Below are 20,889 nucleotides of genomic sequence, written 5' to 3' on the forward strand. Positions count from 1 at the left end.
ACTCAAGTGGCCAGTGTCTTATGTCCTCCAAACAACTGCACTAGTTCTCCAACAAGGGTTCTTAACCAGGATGGGTTGGCTGAAATGAAAGAAATAGAATTCAGAATATGGATAGGAATGAAGATCATTGAGATTCAGGAGAACAGCAAAGGAAATCCAAGGAAACTAAAAATCACCATAAAATGATACAGAAGTTGACAGACAAAATAGCCAGTATTAAAAAGAACCTAACTGATCTGATAGAGCTGAAAAACACATGACAAGAATTTCACAATGTTATCACAAGTATTAACAGCAGAATAGACCAAGCTGAGAAGAATCTCAGAATTTGAAGACTGGTTCTCTGAAATACGACAGTCAGACAAAAATAAATAACAAAAAATGGAAAGGAATCAACAAAACCTCTGAGAAATATGGAATTATGTAAAGAGCCCAAACCTGTGAATCAATAGCATCCCTAAAATGGACGGGGAAAAGGCAAACAACTTGGAAAATATATTTCAGGATATCATCCATGAAAAATTCCTCAACCTCACTAGAAAGGGCAACAGTCAAATTCAGAAAATACAGAGAATCCCTGCAAGATTGCACACAAGAAGATCATCCCCAAGACACATAATCATCAGATTTGCCAAGGTCAAGATGAAAAACAATGTTAAAGGCAGCTAGAGAGAAAAGCAGGTCACCTACAAAGGAAGCCCATCAGGGTAATGGCCAACTTCTCAGCAGAAACCCTACAAGCAATAAGAGATTAGGGGTCTATATTCAACATTCTTAAAGAAAAGAATCTTCAACCAAGAATTTCATATCCAGCCAAAATAAGCTTACTAAGCAAAGGAGAAATAAGATCTTTTTCAGAAAAGCAAATGCTGAGGGAGTTTATTACCAAAGACCCACCTTACAAGAGGTCTTGGAAGGCACACTAAATGGAGAGGCAAGACCATTACCAGCTAATATAAAAATACAGTTAAGTACACAGACCAGTGACACTATAAAGCAACCACACAAACAAGCCAGAATAATAACCAGCTAACAACACAGGGACAGGATAAAATCCACACATAACAATACTAGCCTTGAATGTAACCAGGTTAACAGCCCCATTTGAAAGGCACAGAGTGGCAAGCTGGAAAAAAAGCAAAAGCCAATGTTACACTGTCTTCAAGAGACCAATCTCACAAACAGTGACACCCATAGCCTCAAAATAAAGCAATGGAGGAAAAATCTACCAAGCAAATGGAAATCGGGAAAAAGCAGAGGTTGCAACCCTAATTTCAGACAAAACAGACTTTAAACCAACAGAGATTTTGAAAAAGACAAAGAAGGGCATTACGTAATGGCAAAGGCTTCAATTCAACAGAAAGATCTAGCTATTGTAAATACATATGAACCCAACACAGGTGCACCAAGATTGGTAAAGCAAGTTCTTAGAGACCTACAAAAGGGCATAGACTTCCACGCAATAATAGTGGCAGATATCAACACTCCACTGACAGTATTAGACAGATCATCAATGCAGAAAATTAACAAAGATATTCAGGACCTGAACTTAATATTGGACCAAACAGATCTGACAGACCTTTACAGAACTCCCCCAAAAAATTTTTTAAATAAAAAATATATACATTCTTCTTATCATCACATAGTGCATACTTTAAAATTGACCACACAATTAAACATAAAACAATCCTCAGCAAATGCAAAGAACTAAAATCACACCAACCACACTTTCAGAACATAACACAATAAAAATAGAAATCAAGGCTAAAAAAATCACTCAAAACCATGCAATTACATGGAAATTAAACAACCTTCTCTTGAATGACTTTTGGGTAAATAACGAAATTAAGGCAGAAATCAAGAAGTTCTTTGAAACTAATGAGAACAAAGATACAACATATTAGAGTCTCTGGTACACAACTAAGGCAGTGTTAAAAGGGGAATTTATAGCACTAAATGCCCACATCAAAAAGTTAGAAATATCTCAATTTAACAACCTAACATCACAACTAAAAGAACTAGAGAAGAAAGTGCAAACTAACCCCAAAGCTAGCAGAAGAGAAGAAATAACCAAAATCAGAGCTAAACTGAAGGAGAATGAAACAAGATAAACTATTCAAAACATTAAAGAATCAAAGAGGTTTTTTTGAAAAAAAAATTAATAAGATACATAGGTGACATGGTTTGGCTGTGTCCCTACCCAAATCTCATCTTGAATTCCCATGTATTGTGGGAGGAACCCAGTGGGAGGTAATGGAATCACAGGGGCAGGTCTTTCCAGTGCTGTTCTTGTGATAGTGAATAAATCTTTCATGAGATCCGATGGTTTTGAAAAAATGGGTGTCTCCCTGCACAAGCTCTCTTTTCTCATCTGCTGCCATTTGAGGTGTGCCTTCACCTTCTGCCGTGATTGTGAGGCCTCCCTAGGCACATGGAACTGTAAGTCCAATAAACCTCTGTCTTTTGTAAATTGCCCATTCTCGGGTATGTCTTTTTTTTTTTTTTTTTTCGCGTATGTCTTTATCAGCAGTGTCAGAACAGACTAATACAATATGCCATTAGCTAAAGTGATAAAGAAGAAAAGACAGAAAGTGCAAACAAACACAATTAGAAATGACAAAGGGGATGTTACCACTGACTCTACAGAAATACAAATAACCATCAGAGACTACTATGAATACCTCTATGCACACAAAAAAGAAAACCTGGAAGAGTTGGATAAATTCCTAGACACATACACCCAAGACTGAAGCAGAAAGAAATTTATTCCCTGAACACACCAATAGTGAGCTCCAAAACTGAATCAGTAATAAATAGTTTACCAACTAAAAAAGCACAGGACAGATGGAATCAAAACAAAATTCTACCGATGTACAAAGGAGGTATCAGTCCTACTGAAACTATTCCATAAATTCAAGGAGGAGGGAATCTTCCCCAACTCATTCTATGAGGCCTCCATTATCCTGATTCTAAAACCTGGCAGAGACACAACAACAAAAAAGAAAACTTCAGACCAGTATACTTGTTGAACATTAACAAAAAAATGCTCAACAAAATACTTGCAATCCAAATCCAGCAGTACATCAAAAAGCTAATTCACAACAATCAAGTACTCTTTATTCCTGGGATGCAAGTTTGGTTCAACATGTGCAAATCAATAAATGTGATTCATCACATAAACAGAACTAAAGACAAAAAACACTTGATTATCTCAATAGATGCAGAAAAGGCTTTCAATAAAATTCAAAATCCCTTCATGTTAAAAACTCTCAATAAACTAGGTATTGAAGAAATATACCTCAAAATAACAAGAACCATCTATGACAAACCTGCAGTCAACATCACACTGAAGGGGCAAAAGCTGGGAGCATTCCCCTTGAAAACCAACACAAGACAAGGATGCCTTCTCTCACCACTTCTATTCAACATAGTATTGGAAATCCTGGCCAGAGAGGAGTCAAGAGAAAGAAATAAAGGCTATCCAAACAGGAAGAGAGAAAGTTAAGCTATCTCTGTTTGAAGATAACATTATTCTATACATAGAAAACCCCATAGTCTCAGCTCAAAAGCTCTATCAGCTGATAAACAACTTCAGCAAAGTTTCAGGATACAAAAGCAATGTAGAAAAATAAGTAGCATTTCTATACACCATCAACAGCCAAGCCAAGAGCCAAATCAGAAATGCAATCCCATTCACAATTGCCACAAAAAGAATAAAATACTTAGGAATACAGCTAGCCAGGGAGGTGAAATATCTCTATAATAAGAATTACAAGTAACACTGCTCAAATGAATCACAGATAACACAAATAAATGGAAAAACATTCCATGCTCATGGATAGGAAGACTCAGTATCATTTAAATGGCTACACTGCCCAAAGCAATTTACAGATTCAATAAAATTTCTATCATACTAGTGATGACATTCTTCAAAGAACTAGAAGAAACTGTTTTAAAATTCATATGGAACCAAAAAGACCAAATAGTCAAGCCAATCCTAAGCAAAAAGAACAAAGCTGGAAGCATCATGTTACCTGACTTCAAACTATATTACAGGGCTACAGTAACCAAAACAGCATGGTACTAGTACAAAAACGGACACAAAGACCAATGGAACAGAATAAAGAGCCCAGCAATAGGCTGCACACCTATAACCATTTGCTCTTCAACAAAGCTGACAAAAACAAGCAAGGAGGAAAGGACTCCCTATTTAATAAATTGTGCTGGGATAACTGGTTGGCTGTATGCAGAAGATTGAAATTAGACCCCTTCCTTACACTGTACAAAAATCAAATCAAGATGGATTAAAGACTTAAATGTAGAATATAAAACTATAAAAAGCCAGGAAGACAACCAGGCAATACCATTTTGGATATAGGAACTGGCAAAGATGTCATGACAAATACACCAAAGGCAATTGCAACAAAAGCAAAAATTGACCAATGGAATCTAACTAAACTTAAGAACTTCTGCAGAGCAAAAGAAACAATCAATGGAGTAAACAGAAAACCAAAATAATTGGAGAAAATATTTGCAAGCTATGCATCTGAAACAGGTCTATAATCCAGCATCTATAAGGAATTTAAACATAATTACAAGAGGAAACAAACAACCCTGTTAAAAAGTGACCAAAGGGCATGAACAGACACTTTTTAAAAGAAGACATACATGCATCCAACAAGCATATGGAAAAAAGCTCAATGTCATTAATCATTAGAGAAATGCACATCAAAACCACAATAAGATGCCATCTCACACCAATCAGGATGGCTATTATTAAAAAGTCAAAAAATAACAAATGCTGCCAAGGTTGCAAAGAAAAGGCAACATTTATACACTGTTGGTGGGAGTGTAAATTAGTTCAACTATTGTGGAAGACAGCGTGGTGATTCCTCAAAGACTTAGAAACAGGAGTACCATTCAACCCAGAAATTCCATTACTGGGTATATATCCAGTGGAATATTAATCATTCTATTATAAAGATACATGCATGTCTATGTTCATTGCAGGACTATTCACAATAGCAAAGACATAGAATCAACCTAAATGCCCATCAATGATAGACTGGATAAACAAAATGTGATACATATACACCATGGAATTCTGTGCACCCATAAAAAAGAATGAGATCATGTCCTTTGCAGAAACATGGATAAAGCTGGAGGCCATTATCCTTAGCTAACTAATGCAGGAACAGAAAACAAAATACTGCATGTTCTCACTTATATGTGGGAACTAAATGATGGGAACACATGAACACATAGAAGGAAATAACACACACCAGAGCCTCCTGGAAGTTGAAGGGTGGGAAGATGCAGAGGATCAGGGAAAATAACTAATAGGTACTAGGCTTAATACTTGGGTGATGAAATAATCTGTACAACCCACCACGATGACACAAGCTTACCTATATAACAGACCTGCATGTGTACTCCTGAATTTAAAATAGAAGTTTTAAAAAGTGGGCAAAGAACATAAACAGACACTTTTTAAAAGTGGACATACATGTGGCCAACAAACATATGAACAAAAGCTCAATATCACTAACCATTAGAGAAATGCAAATCAAAACCACAAGATACCTTCTCAAACCAGTCACAATAGCTGTTACTAATAAGTCAATAAATAGCAGATGCCTGCAAGTTTGCAGAAAAATTGGAACATGTATACACTGTTGGTGTGTTCGTGGGAGTGTAAATTAGTTCCACCGTTGTGGAAAGCAGTGTGGTAATTTCCCAAAGGGCTAAAAACAGAACTACCATTTGACCCAACAATCCCATTACTGGGTATAGAGCCAAGGGAATATAAATCATTCTACCATAAAGACACATACACATGTATGTTCACTGCAGCACTATTAACAATAGCAAAGACATGGAATCAACCTAAATGCCCATCAGTGGTAGAGTGGAAAAAGAAAATGGTGCATATACATTGTGGAATACTATGCAGTCATAAAAAAGAATGAGATCATGTCCCCGACAAGAACATGGATGGAGCTGGAGGCCATCATACTTAGCAAACTAATGCAGGAACAGAAAAGCAAATACTGAATGTTCTCACTTATAAGTGGGAGCTAAATGATGAAAACACATGGACACAAAGAGGGGAACAATAGACACTGAGGGCTACTTGAGAGAGTAGTGTGATAGGAGAGAGAGGATCAGACTACCAGGCTTAGTACTTGGGTGACAAAATAATCTGCATGAAGAACCCCTGTGACTTGGGTTTACCTATGTCACAAACCAGCACGTGTACTTCTGAACCTAAAATGAAAGTTTGAAAAAAAGTTGCTTGAGCCTGTAGCTCAGGTCGGAAACAACTGACAACTAAATAATATTGAGTCTTTCTATCCACAAAATGAATATCTATTTATCTATCTCTTTTTTTATTTCTTTTGTCAGAGTTTTGTAGTTTTTTTTTTAGAGATCTTATAAAAATTTTGTTAGATATGGACATGGCTTGTATCTGTGTCCCCACCCAAATCTCATGTTGGATTGTAATTTCCAACGTTGGAGGTGGCCTGGTGGGAGGTGATTGGATCATGGGGGCAAATTTCTCATATATTGTTTCGTATCATCTTTTCGGTACTGTCCTTGTAATAGTGAATGAGTTCTCATGAGCTCTGATTACTTAAAAGCATGTGGCACTTCTCCCCTCCCTCTCTTGCTCTTGCACTTACCATGTGATATGTCTGCTGCCCCTTCACTTTCTACCATGATTGTAAGTTTCCTTAGGCCTCACCAGAAGTCAAGCAGATACTAGCATCATGCTTCCTGGACAGCCTACAGAACCGTGAGCAAATTAAATACTTTTTCTTTATAAATTACCCAGCCTCAGATATTTCTTTATAGCAATGTGAGAATAGACTAATATAGATTTATACCTCAAAATTTCACTTTATGGTGCTAATGAAATGCTATTAGGTTTTTAATTGCAAATTGCAATTTTTTTATTGCTGGTATACAGGAAAGCAATTGACTTTTGTATATTAACCTTCCACACTGCAACTTTGCTACATTCACTTATTAGTTCCAGAAGGGAATTTTTGGCAATTTGGGGGAGATTTCTACATGGACGATTGTCATTTGCAAACGTACAGTTTTATTTCTTCTTTCCCAATCATATACTTTAGTCTCCTCTTCCTGTCTTATTGAATTGGCTCAGGCTTTCGGTATGATGTTGAATAACAGTAGTGAGAATAGACATCTCTGGCTTTTTCTCAGTCTTTGAAAAAAAGCATCTTGTTTCTCACCATTAAATATGACATTAGCTGTAAGTTTTTTGTAAACCTTCTTTACTCAGTTGAAGAAGTTCCCCTCTATTCCTAGTTTGCTGAGAGTTTGTATCAAGAAATAATGTTAAATGTTGTCAATTGTTTTCTGCATCTATTGATATAATTACGTGAATTTTCTTTGGATCATTAATGTGATTGATTACATTAATTGATTTTCAAATGCTGCCATAGTTATGAATACCTGGAGAAAATTTTATTTAATCATAGTTTATAATTCTCTTTTTAGATTATTGGATTTGATTTGCTAATATGTGGTTGAAGATGTCAATATTCATGAGAGATTTCAGTCTATAGTTTCCTTTTGCATAATTTATACAGTTTCGATATAAGGTTAAAGTTGGCCCTATATAATGAATTAGGAATTGTTCATTCTGCTTCCATTTTCTAAAAGATGCTGTAGAAAATTTGTATTATTTCTTTCTTAATGTTCGGTAGAATTTATGAGGGAAACCATCTGTGCCTGGTGCTTTCCATTTTGAAAGGTTATTAATTATAGATTACATGTTTTTAATGGACATGCACATATTCAAATTATGTAGTTTACCTTGTTGAGGTTTTATAGATTATGACTTTGAAAAAATTGGTCCATGTCACCTAAGTTATCAAATTTGTGGGCCATAGTGTCATTCATAATATTCTATTATTATCTTGCTAATGTCCATAAGATTGGTAATAATGGCCCTTCTTTCATTTCTGATATTAGTAATTTGTGTCTTCTGTTTGGTTTCTTTGGTGAGCCTAACTAGAGATTTTTCTATTTCATTGATCTTTTCAAAGAACTACCTTTTGGCTTCATTGATACCATCTATTGTTTTTCTATTTTCAACTTTATTGATACTGCTCTTTTTTCTCTATTTTCCAAAGATGAAAGCTTAGACTATTAATTTTAGGTCTTTCTTCTTGTCTAATACATTCATTTAATGCTATAAATTTCCCTCTTAGTGCTGCTTTTGTTGCATTCCTCAGATTTTTCTTGTTCATTTAGTTCAAAATATTTTTAAAGATTTTTTGAAATTTCTTTTTCAGACCCATATGTTATTTAAAAGTGTGTTGTGTAACCTCCAAATAATATTTCACAGCTATCTATCTATCTGTTAGATTTTAATTCAATTCCATTGTGTTCTAAGAACATACTTTATACGATTTCTAGTCTTCTAAATTTGTTGATGTGTGTTTTATAACCTCAAATGTAGTCTACCTTGGTGAATGTTACACGTGACCTTGAAAAATGTGTGCATTGTGCTGTCGTTAAATGAAATATTCTATAAATGTCAATTAGATCCACTTGATTGATGGTGCTGTTTAGTTCAATTATATCCTTACTAATTTTCTGCCTGCTGTATCTGTCAATTACAGATAGATGGATGTTGAAGCCTCTAACTATAATAGCATAATTTGTCTATTTCTCATTGCAGATCTTTCCATTTTTGCCTCCTATATTTTGAGGCTCTCATTGAATTGACCCCTTATCTTTATGTAATATCCTTCTTAATTTCTAATAATTTTCTTTGTTCTTAAGTCTGCTTTCTCTGAAATTAATATTGCTACTCCAGCTTTCTTTTGATTTGTGTTAGCAAGGTATATCTTTTTTCATCCCTTTACTTTTAATGCATCTTGTGTTTTACACAGTGCATTTCTTGTCGATAACATATAGTTAAATCTTGGTTTTTTGTTTTTTTTTTTTGCTCTGTCGCCCAGGCTGGAGTGCAGTGTCGCAAACTCTGCTCACTGCAAGCTCTGCCTCCCGGGTTCATGCCATTCTACTGCCTCAGCCTCCTCAGTAGCTGGGACTACAGGCGGCTGCCACCACGCCTGGCTAATTTTTTTTTTTTTTTTATATTTTTAGTAGAGACGGGGTTTCACCATGGTCTCGATCTCCTGACCTCGTGATCTGCCCACCTCGGCTTCCCAAAGTGCTGGGATTACAGGCGTGAGCCACCGCGCCCGGCCAATTAAATCTTGTTTTTTAAATACTCAGTCAGTCTCTGTCTTGTAATTGATGTATTCAGACCTTTCACATTTAAAGTAATTGGCCAAGTGCAGTGGCTCATGCCTGTAATCCTAGCACTTTGGGAGGCCGAGGCAGGTGGATTGCCTGAGCTCAGGAATTCGAGACCAGCCTGGGCAACACAGTGAAAACCCATCTCAACCAAAATACAAAAAATTGGCCAGGAATGGTGGTGTGTGCCCGTGGTCCCGGCTAGTTGAGAGTCTGAGGCAGGAGAATTGCTTGAATCCGGGAGGCGAAGGTTGTAGTGAGCCAAGATCGTGCCACTGCACACCAGCCTGGGCGACAGCACGACTCCATCTCCAAAACAAACAAAGAAACAAACAAACAAACAAAAAGCAATTATTGATATAGACTAATTAATATCTACCACATTAGTAACCATTAAAACTGTCATTGCCCTTATTGCACTTGTTTTTGCTTTTTTTAATATTACCCTTTTGTTCTGCCTTTTCTAACTGAGCATTTTATATGATTCCATGTTCTCTATTTGCTTAGAATATTATCCTTTTTAAAAATATTTTTAGTGGTCTTTATAGATTTTGCAGTATATATTTACAGTTAATATAAGTACACATTCCAATAACAGTATATTAATTCATGTGTAATGCAAGTTACTTTATTGTAGAATACTTCCTATTTCTTTTTCCAGGAATTTTTTATATTGCTATTATTTATTTTACTTGCCCATAAGCTATAAACATTCGACACATCATTGCTATTATTATTTTGAACCCAGTTATCTATAATATCAATTAGGAATAAGAAAATTAAAAATATTTATTTTACCATTTTTATTCCTTTCTTAATGCTCATCATTTTTTTATATATATGTCCAAGTTTCTCAGTAATGTCATTCTTCTTTCTGTAGAACTTTTAATAATTCTTGCAAGGCAGGTCTACTGATGACAAATTTCTTTCTTTTTTTTTTTTTTTTTTTTTGTCCTGAGAAAGTTTTTGTTTCTCCTTTGCTTTTAAATGTTAATTCCTTTAAACAAAACTTTAAGCTGGTAGGTATTTTTTCTTTCAATATATAAATATTTTACTCCATGATCTTCTTGCTTGCATGGTTTGTGATGACACCTTGATTTTAACTCAGTGAGATATATGTTAGACTTCTAACCTACAAACTATAAGATAATAAATTTGTGTTGTTATGACTCACTAAGTTTGTGGTAATTTGTTTTAGCAGCAATAGAAAACTAATATACTAGTTTAGGTCTTCAGTATCTTTTAGCTTAAGTAGAATCTAATTGTTCATTCCCTCTCAAGGTTTATTCTCTTCAAATCCATCTTTAATACTGCTGTCAGAATGATTGATCAAAAACTAAAATTTGACAGTCTTCTTTTTATTTCCTAAAACTCTGTAAGCTACAGAATAAATACTAAGCATGTAACGTGAAAAAGGAAGCCCTCTATGACCTGGCCCCACTCACATATTTAGCTTCAGTTTTCATCGTATACTTACAACTTTGTCTGCTCATAATACCAAATTCCTTGTAGCTTCTACTAGAGAAGTTTCTTTAGTTTTAAGTAAATGGAGATAAAAGCTGGTTAACTAAAGTAAAAATGGAGCTCACTGAATGGGCTCTAGATTAATTAATGTAAAACTCTTGGAAGACAGATATCATCTCTCTAGAGAGCTGGCCACAAATGACTCAGCACCAATACCAATTGCCATTGGTTTCCATGTGTCTGCTCAAGGCTTAAATTTCTGGAATAGGCCAGGTGCGGTGGCTCACACCTGTAATCCCAGCACTTTGGGAGGCTGAGGCGGGTGGCTCACCTGAGGTTGGGAGTTCGAGACCAGCCTGGCCAACATGGTAAAACCCTGTCTCTACTAAAAATACAAAAAATTGGCCAGGCATGGTGGTAGACGCCTGTAATCCTAGCTACTTTGGAGGCTGAGGCAGAAGAATCAGTTGAACCCGGGAGGTGGAGGTTGCAGTGCACCGAGATTATGCCATTGCACTCCAGCCTGGGTGACAAGAGTGAACCTCCGTCTCAAAAAAAAAACAGAAAGAAAAAAAGAAAGAAAGGAAGGAGGGAAGGAAGGAAGGAAGGAAGGAAGGAAGGAAGGAAGGAAGGAAGGAAGGAAGGAAGAAAGAAAGAGAGAGAAAGAAAGAAAGGAAATTTCTGGAATACAGGGGAGTAGAGTCACTTATTTTATATGGAAAGTCCTCACTTATCTCAAAAACACCAAACCTCGGCCGGGCACAGTGGTTCAGCCTGTAATACTAACACTTTGGGAGGCTGAGGCAGGTGGATTATCAGAGGTCAGGAGTTTGAGACCAGCCTGGCCAACATGGTGAAACCCCATCTCTACTAAAAATTAAAAAATTAGCCAGGCGTGGTGATGGGCGCCTGCAGTCCTAGCTACTCGGGAGGCTAAGGAAGGAGAATCACTTGAACCCAGGAGGCAGAGGTTGCAGTGAGCCGAGATCATGCCACTGCATTCCACACTCCAGCCTGGGCAACAAGAGCGAGACTCCGAAAAAAAAAAAAAAAAAACCACCAAACCTTTATTATCCCAAATACAGTCATGGTCATGAGTAATTCCAAGTTCATATGAATAATTTACCCAACACCCTAGTCCCACAGGCGTCCTCAATCCCAGTGTCTCCACTAAACTGTCTTTTAGTGCAGTACACAAAAGCATATCACTGTGAATTGCTCCACCTCTGCAAAAAACAACCACAAAATTCAAGACTCCTATTCTTTACTGCTGCAAGAGCCAGGGTATCTAGGTACATCAGAAACTAACGGTTGCTATATTAAGCAAAAATGAAACACACTATTGAAAGGAAATTGGGTAACTAAGGGAATAATTTGGAAGATTGGAGTGAGGCTCCATAAATGGCAGGACAAAATGAAACTAGGTAGACACAGCAGTAGCTGTGATTATACCATTTAATTGATCCAACACGTATATCACTGCGTGTTATTAATGCCACTGACGGCTGAGTATTGAAGCTTGATTCAGTGCCACTCTCCCCTGAATATTGGAGGTAGCTACTACCTTTGTGCAAATGGATTTTCTATTGACTTCAAGTCTTCGCAAGACTAGTTCTTTATTCAAAATAGAAGGCAAATGTGTTTCATGCCACCACATCTTGGCACCAAACTCCTCATTACTTTCTTCATCTGTAAAGTTAATTTTTCAAAATCTAACTCAGTGGTCTCCTATGAAGTCTTGTCTGCCCCAACCAACAGAGTTAACCACTTCTATCTTTGTGTCATCTATGTATCTAGTACCTCAAATTACAGCATTTTAAATATCTTATTGCAATTATTTACTTGTATCTGCATTTCCTACCAAACAGCCCGTGACTGGAAAGCACAGACCATAATTTACTTTTTAGTGAACTCTCTAATATAGTGCTCAGCACATCATGGGGCAAGAAAGATTTTAATACTGAGAATATCCTGTCGTTTTCATTTTCACACTAATATTGAGGACTCCCTAGTTTGTTTTATAAAGGATCTTCATATAATTCTTTTTATGAATGAATGAAGTTGATTTTTGGATTAAGTAAAAGTAAAATATTGTAATGTGGACCCAGCAGAGCTACTCCTGGGTATAGGCAGAGTGGGTTTGGGCTTAAGGCCACCTACCTTGGATATCACCTCTACTCACTTTGGAGATAGCCACTGGATTCTGAAAAAGTTCCTATTCTAATACAAATGTTGACACATATAGTCCTTAGGTTATTAGATTAATGTAGAGCAGAACAGGGTGTAAGGAGTGGAATCAGAGAGAGAAAAGGAAGATAGGAAAGCTCTGGGGCTTGAGTCCTAAAAGGAAAAGAGGTGAATGTGTACCCAACGCGAAGACCTATGTCTCTAAAAAGGTATTGGGTCATTAACAAAATGCTCAGGTTTAACTTCATCTATGTCACAGTGTTCCTTGATCCAGTCAATTCTGACAGAAGGTAAGTGCCTTTTGGAAGCCTACGAAACAAATTCCAACCAGTTTCCTTAATCTCTAAAGTGAGAAGACATTTACATTTTGAATGTTAGCATAATAATTTCTGTTTTCCAGGTTGCTTTTTTTTTTGAGACAGAGTTTAGCTCTTATTGCCCAGGCTGGAGTGCAATGGTCTGCCTCCAGGGTTGAAGCAATTCTCCGGCCTCAGCCTCCCAAGTAGCTGGAATTACAGGTGCATGCCACCACACCCAACTAATATTGTATTTTTAATAGAGACAGAGTTTCACCATGTCAGTCTCAAACTCCTGACATCAGATGATCCACTTCCCAGTGCTGGGATTACAAGCGTGAGCCACCGTGCCCAGCCCAGGTTGCTTTTTAAATAAAACGTAGAGTAATACTAAGAACTGTTTATAATTTAGAGTGAAAATAGGGAAGCATAGTATATTTCATAGTTGGGATGAAAATAAAAATACAGAAAGAATATGAAATTGAGATTTCAAACCATGGCATAAACTGGACTTGTGACTGTAACGGTCTAGTTTTGAAAAGAAATCATGTGTTAAGCAGTACTCAAGGTTAAATTCTCAGCACTCTCAGTCACTCGCAGTTCTCTACATGTTGTAAACTATAATAACTTAGAAAGACGGAAGTGAAAACTACGCAGAAAGCTTTAAAAATATTAACTATCTTTCTATCTTTGGCACTCAACTTGCTCTTACAATAATGAAAAACTTCCCCTCACCACCCCCCCAAAAAAAAATGATGGAAATCTTTAAATCCTAATTACTTTCTGGTTTTTGGTATCCACAATGGGTACCTGAATAAACATAGAAATTATGAAGTTTTGGCATCCCTACCCCCTAAAAAAATCAGTTGATGAGCACACTTCATGCAGAACTACAAATAATAAACAGAAACTGGAAGAGTTACTGTCAGAAGATCACTACTTAAACCTAGAGATAGTGAAAACAGAGTCCAGGACCTGCTTTGTAAAATAGACATAAACACGTTTTATGCTCACAAAATATCTTGGCTGGATAAATTTTTGTTTATGTTTCCATTTATTTCATAATGACAAAACAAGAGTAGAATTTTTATAGACATTAACATAGAATATGGGGATATAAGTTTTAAAGCATAAAATAAATAAACTTTTATAATTATTTAACCAAAATATACAGTCGGGTGCAGTGGCTCACTCCTGTAATCCCAGAACTCTGGGAGGCCGAGGCAGGCAGATTGCTTGAACTCAGGGATTTGAGACCAGCCTGAGCAACAGAGTGAAACCCCATCTCTACAAAAAATACAACAACAAAAATTTAGCCAGATGTGGTGATGTATACCTGATCACACCACTGCCCTCCAGCCTGGGTGACAGAATGAGATCCTGAGATCTGGTCTCAAAAATATATATATATAAATAAATATGTATATTTGTGTATCTATATATAAATATGTATATTTATGTATCCATATATAAATATGTATATTTTTATACATATCTATAGATAGCTAGATATCTATATATGAGAGAGAAATTTTATATATATTTTATATATGTCTATATATAGGTAGCTAGATATCTATCTATATAGAGAGAAACGTATATTTTATATATAGACATATAGAGAGGAAATATATATTTATATATAGATAGCTAGATATCTATATATAGAGAGATAAATATATATTTTATATATATATCTGTATATAGAGATAGCTAGATATCTCTCTCTATATATAGAGAGAGAGAGACAGAAAATAAGTTTAGCATTTAGAGGGATAGGGGTCTGTAAGCTCATATAATCCAATTGTCCCACTGTAAAGAAGAAAATCAAGGCTCAGAAGGAATGCCACCTGCGCAGCGTCACCTAGTTGTGAATGAGTGCTAAGTAGAGAAATCTGGAATCCCAGACTCGTGCTTTTAAGCCAGGCAAACTATGATGCATGGATTAAATTGAATTTGCTGCTTGATTTTGTTAGGGCTGAATGACTTATATACATTTAGTGGTTAAAAATATTTAAAAAGAATAATTTTCACTACAACAGTAGAGTGGTGTAGCTGTGACAATGATTGTACTACCTACCATGCCAAAAAAATACCATCTGGCCTTTGACAGAAAATGTTTGTTGACCAATGACTTAAGAAATGAGTTAAAAAATTAAATCCTGAAGCCTGCTTTCTACATTCACCAAAAAATAACCTGTACAAAATTTCTCATTTGTCAAACTCAGATTTTTTTTAAAGCGTATTCGGAAAGCTCCTAAAGACTTATTTCCTGCATTATTTTGGCTTGAATAGTTCTTTGTTTTAGGCAAGTTTAGTTTGGTTGCATGGACTAGAGATACATCCAAGCAAGCTTAAGAGAATTGGCCAAGGATGGAGCTGGAACTCATGGAAATCCAAAATCAAGATATCACTGAAAAGCTCTCCCAGAGGCTGGAGCTAAAGGGTGTTTCTGAATTTTAGTTAGCCCTGGCTACTTTAGAAACAAGAGTTCAATCACCTTTTTCCTGGTGCTCCATCATACTTAACAGCCATACTCCTCACAAGTGTTTCTTGTTCTCCAGTATCAACCGCCTCTTTTGGTTTATTTTAGCTCTGTGCTACTTCAAAACTTGACTTTTGATGTGGTCCCACACAAGCACCTTAGTCTAAATGCAGCTTTCATGGCCTGTTTGGAGTAGCAAATCTGATTAGCTAAGTTGATTCCTGAGGCATTAACCTGATTACTCAAAAATGTATCTGCTTAGCTTTACTCATCCTTTATTCTAGCTAACTGGCTGCTGACAAATCTGTGATTTGGCTTCTCTAAGATCAAGAGTTCCTTCATTCCAACCATTCCTGCTTCAGAAGATGGCAGCCTGGGAAGAAGCAGCCCCCATCAGGGGCTAGCCCAGTGATGTTTCCTTTAGAAGAAGCTGTGTTTGGGGCACCATCGACCACAATAGTTCTTCTTGGTTTCCATACATAATACTTTTCTCTACAGCTAGATTTGAAATTCCTTAAGGGAAAAAAAAATACTTCTATTTTTATATCCATGGTTGTTCTTGATAAATCTTATTTAAGGATGCTCAGAATAAGTTGTGGCCTGAATGATCAGTCTACCAACGAGTATAACAAATAAATCAAGACTTTAAATTATTCAAGACTAAAATATAAAAAACAAACAACTGCAAAAATGTATTAGTTTTTTTTTTTTAGTAAAATGTGATTTGTGTGTATGTGTGTTTCCTGAATAGCTAGGTATTCAAATCAGCTCTCTAGTTCAGTTGAATAGATTTTGATTTTAATTTTTCATATTAAATGTATTAATATAGTTTCAATAATAAATAGTTTAATAAAGCATAAAAACTTATTAATACAAAGTTTAATCACAGAGAAAAACAGGGAACCTAGAAATAAGTTAAAAATAAAATAAAGTCAGGGGAATATTTGCATATTAATGACTAAATTTTTTTCCTCAAGGTAAGAATGAGAATAGAAAGAAACTGCCTACCTGGGTTTCTCTCATACAATGTCCCCAAATTTGAGAATCCTTATGTTTGGTGGCCCTGAATCTAAAGCTTTTCTTTAAAATCAAAGCTTTTAATATCAGTGAATGGTTGCAAAATGCAATAATACTTTATAGTGTAACTTGACAAAGAATCATTGGCTAATGCAATGCTCTTTTTTCTTTCACAAAATTGGTGACAACCACAATCCAGAATTTATAACAGATAACAGTCTCATTTGTTAAAACATTGAGGGAAAAATTTCAGGTACCATTTCCATCATTCAGGATTAAACTTCTACTTTAAGTTAAAAGCAAAATATAATTTTATAATATTGTATATTTATTGTCTCCCCAAAGCCTATTCTTTTAAAAAATCTATTTAATGAAAAATATAGTGTAACTTAATTCAAGCTCATTTAGGACTTCATATTTGTACTCTACAAGTAAAATTCAAGACAGTGATAGCAAAAGCATAATAAAAATCTAAATTCAGCTCTTTCAAAAATATTATATATATATGCTCAGCAAAGAAACAAAGGCAAATATTTAACTATATATGTGATGATGAATTTTTTAAATTAATTTAGATAACCAGAATAATAGTAAGTGGTCACACACAATGTTACAGATTTGAAATCGAGAATGCACTCATGTATATTATAAATAATAAAATTGATTTTCTTTTAAAAGTACATTAAAATAGGTGACAATAGTGATTATATATCTATTCCATAATATCAGTTAAATGTATCCATCTCCCTCTGACATGTAAATAACACAATATAGCATTATTCTTCCTAAAAGAAACTGACTATATGAAAGTTCAACATATGGGGAAATAATAACATGCCTACAAAAGTAAAGAAGCTCTTATGATATGACATTAAATTCTAGATCTAAAGTTGTTCTGGGAATAGTTATTTGCACTGCTGGTAAATTTCATATTAGAGGTCCTAGTCTATTGAGTACTTTCCTCCTATTCCCATCATAAAAAAAAACACACACATAAAACAAACATTTCTCTAAATACAAAAATCCTGTCCTGGTCTTCTAATATCTCTGTGTTTAAAGTCCCCACAAACTGCCTCTACCTGTAATGAAATATCTATACATATTCATAGTTATTAATAATTTATACCATTATTCTGATAGCTTTCTTTTATTATAAATTTTGTAAGAAAGAGTTTAAAATTGATTTGTTCCATAAGAAAAGTTGGTATCTTCTGGATGATTTGGATACAGAAAGTCTGTGTGAGTGGATCATAAAATAGTATTTTATGAAAGGCAACCATATTTTAATGCTGAGTTGGACACAAATTATTCAAATCATTTAATTTTTTATTTGTCATACGTTTATCTTAATGTTAACATAATATAATATACTACAAAAGACTGTGTGCTACATTACTGGCCAATCAAATCCTGTCCTTATTATGTAAATTTGGTATTATAATTGCCATCTTCCACCCCTATTCCCCACTTTTCTTCTGCAATATTACTATGTATAGGAATAGCCTAATATCAACATAGTTCACCAGGAAACTTGTCTTAGTCCTCTCCACATACATGTCAATAAATAGCTCAACATCTGTATAAGATATATGGAAATATTCTACTAATATGGATGTTTACGTATTATATATGTGTGTGTGAATCATTTCATTGAGTATTATAAAATATCAACTTTAGAAGTTCTTCCCCTCTACATATACTTGTCCTCCCACATATTTGAAATAATGCAAAATATGTGACTTAATTTTTGTGATTATTAAGTCCTATCAATGAAAGAGAATCTCAAGTCACACTAGAAGAAAAACACATTGCAAGTAATTTGTATATAAATAAGAATTGTGAGTATATTGAAATTGGTAAATATTTTACAACATGCAGCCAGGCACAGTGGCTCATGCCTATAATCCTACCACTTTGGGAGGTCAAGGTGGGTTGATTCCTTGAGTCAAGGAATTGGAGACCAGTCTGGGTGACACAGTGAGATCTCATCTCTAAAAAAAATACAAAACTTAGCTGAGTATGGTGGCACATGTCTGTAGCCCCAGACATGGGAGGCTGAGATGAGAGAATCACTTGACCCTAGGAGGCTGAGGTTGCAGTGAGCCAGTACCGCACCATTGCACTCCAGCCTGGGTGACAGAGTGAGACCCTGTTTCAAAAAGATACATATATATATAAATAATATTTTGTGTATGTGCATGAAATAAAGACAGTAATTTTTTATCAGCCCGCCTGGTAAAAGATTTTACCTGCCTACTTTCTTCCACTGAAGTAGCAAGTGAAAGAAACAGCTATTATCCTTTTATTCCCAATATAAATTCTTACTCATTCTGTGCAAAGGAAGAGATGTAATAAATATATTCTTTTTTCAGAGAGCAAAACTTACGTCCTTCCCAGTTATACAAATTGACGGTAAAGTAGAATAAAATGAAGGATCCACCATGTTGCTTTTGCTTTCACCATTAGCATTAAGTTAACAGTTGCCTGCTTTTAGGAAGGTCAAATACTAGAAAATTAAATAAGCTAGAGGTGAGAAAAATTTAAAATTCTCCCCAGACCTGCATGAAATCTAGCTAAATATATTCTGACTGGTTATTTTGCTTAACACATTATTTACTGTGAAACACAGGGAGTGTCTGGGAAACTCCATTTCAGTTCTAAAATAAATATAACAGTACTAGTACCCATAGAATTTTAAAATTTCCAAGTTATGTGTCACAAACTTTGTAATTTTTAGGTACAAGGGATTAGAGGAGAATGTTAAAAAAAAAATCAAGAGATAGCTGGGCATGGTGGCTCACGCCTACAGTCCCAGCACTTTTGGGAGGCTGAGACAGGAGGATCACTTGAGGCCAAGAGTTGGAGACCAGCCTGGGCAAAATGGTGAAACCTCATCTCTACTAAAAATACAAAAATTAGCCAGGTATGCTAGCACAGGCTTGTAGTCCCAGCTACTCAGGAGCCTATAGGAGAATTGCTTGAACCCAGGATGAGGAGGTTGCAGTGAGCTGAGATCACGCCACTGTATTCCAGCCTGGGTGACAGAGCAAGACTCTGTCTCAAAAAAAAAAAAAAAAAAAAAAAAAAAAAAAAAAATAGAAATCAAGAGACAAGGAAAAAGATGGGGAGAGTGGGAAAATAATGCAAAATCAGGGAAATTATTTTCCATTGTGACAACCAATCAATCCTAAACTTTGATTGAAATTCTCCTTAATAGAATAAAACACAATGTTTTTGTTTGGATATACCTGTATTTATTTATTTATTCATGTATTTATTTATTTATTTATTTTTGGTGACAAGTAGTTTTCCTGCTAGATAGCTATGATCTTTACTCACGTTATTCTTTCCCAAACTCATAGATTTCTATCATAGAGATATAGGCCTTGGGAAATTCTCTTCTTTTTCAAGTACATTTGGCAAAGCAACGGGCACAATGCTTTTTCTCTGTCCTTCTAACTTCATTTTTGCCTTCTAACCTCGTTTTGCAAAAGCAACATGGTGGATCCTACATTTGACAAAGGAATGGGCACAGTGCTTTTCTCTGTCTAACCTCATTTTGCCATATCCTGGCCATCTTCATGTCAAAGTATTCATGTCCATTCTCAAAATAATGAATAAATAAAGCTGTCTTAACATTATAAATTGAATCTACTCTCCATATATTTTTTAGCCAAATACTCTGCATAAAGTTTTGAAGTTATATACATTGCATTTTTCAAAAAATGGTTTTCAAAGGATCATACGTTGTTTTCTCTGGATCCTGAAATTTGTACATTTACTGACATTTCCCGTGATATGTGTTTGACTTGTGATTTGGAGCCTACTACTCCGAGTGGGTTGGCCTGTGAACGTGGACCCACACAGGATCTAGCCCAAGATTCATGTAGAGGGGCTCTACTGGGATTTAGTGCACCTTTGAGCAAAAATATCAGAGTACAAAGTGTGGAGGCTGTTGGCCCATTGTGGCCTGTGGGGGTACTACTTTTTAAACAAAGGTATCACCTCTGACAATGTAGATAGACTCTCTGAGCTCTAGTCTTTTTATTTACAAAATGAAAATTATACCTGGGCCATGAAGTGGCTGTGAGGTCTTAAGCAAAGTCATGTAAAGAAGTGGTTCACACACAGCAAGTGCCTATA

Source organism: Symphalangus syndactylus, chromosome 5 (assembly GCF_028878055.3).
Source record: "Symphalangus syndactylus isolate Jambi chromosome 5, NHGRI_mSymSyn1-v2.1_pri, whole genome shotgun sequence".
Lineage (NCBI taxonomy): Eukaryota > Metazoa > Chordata > Mammalia > Primates > Hylobatidae > Symphalangus > Symphalangus syndactylus.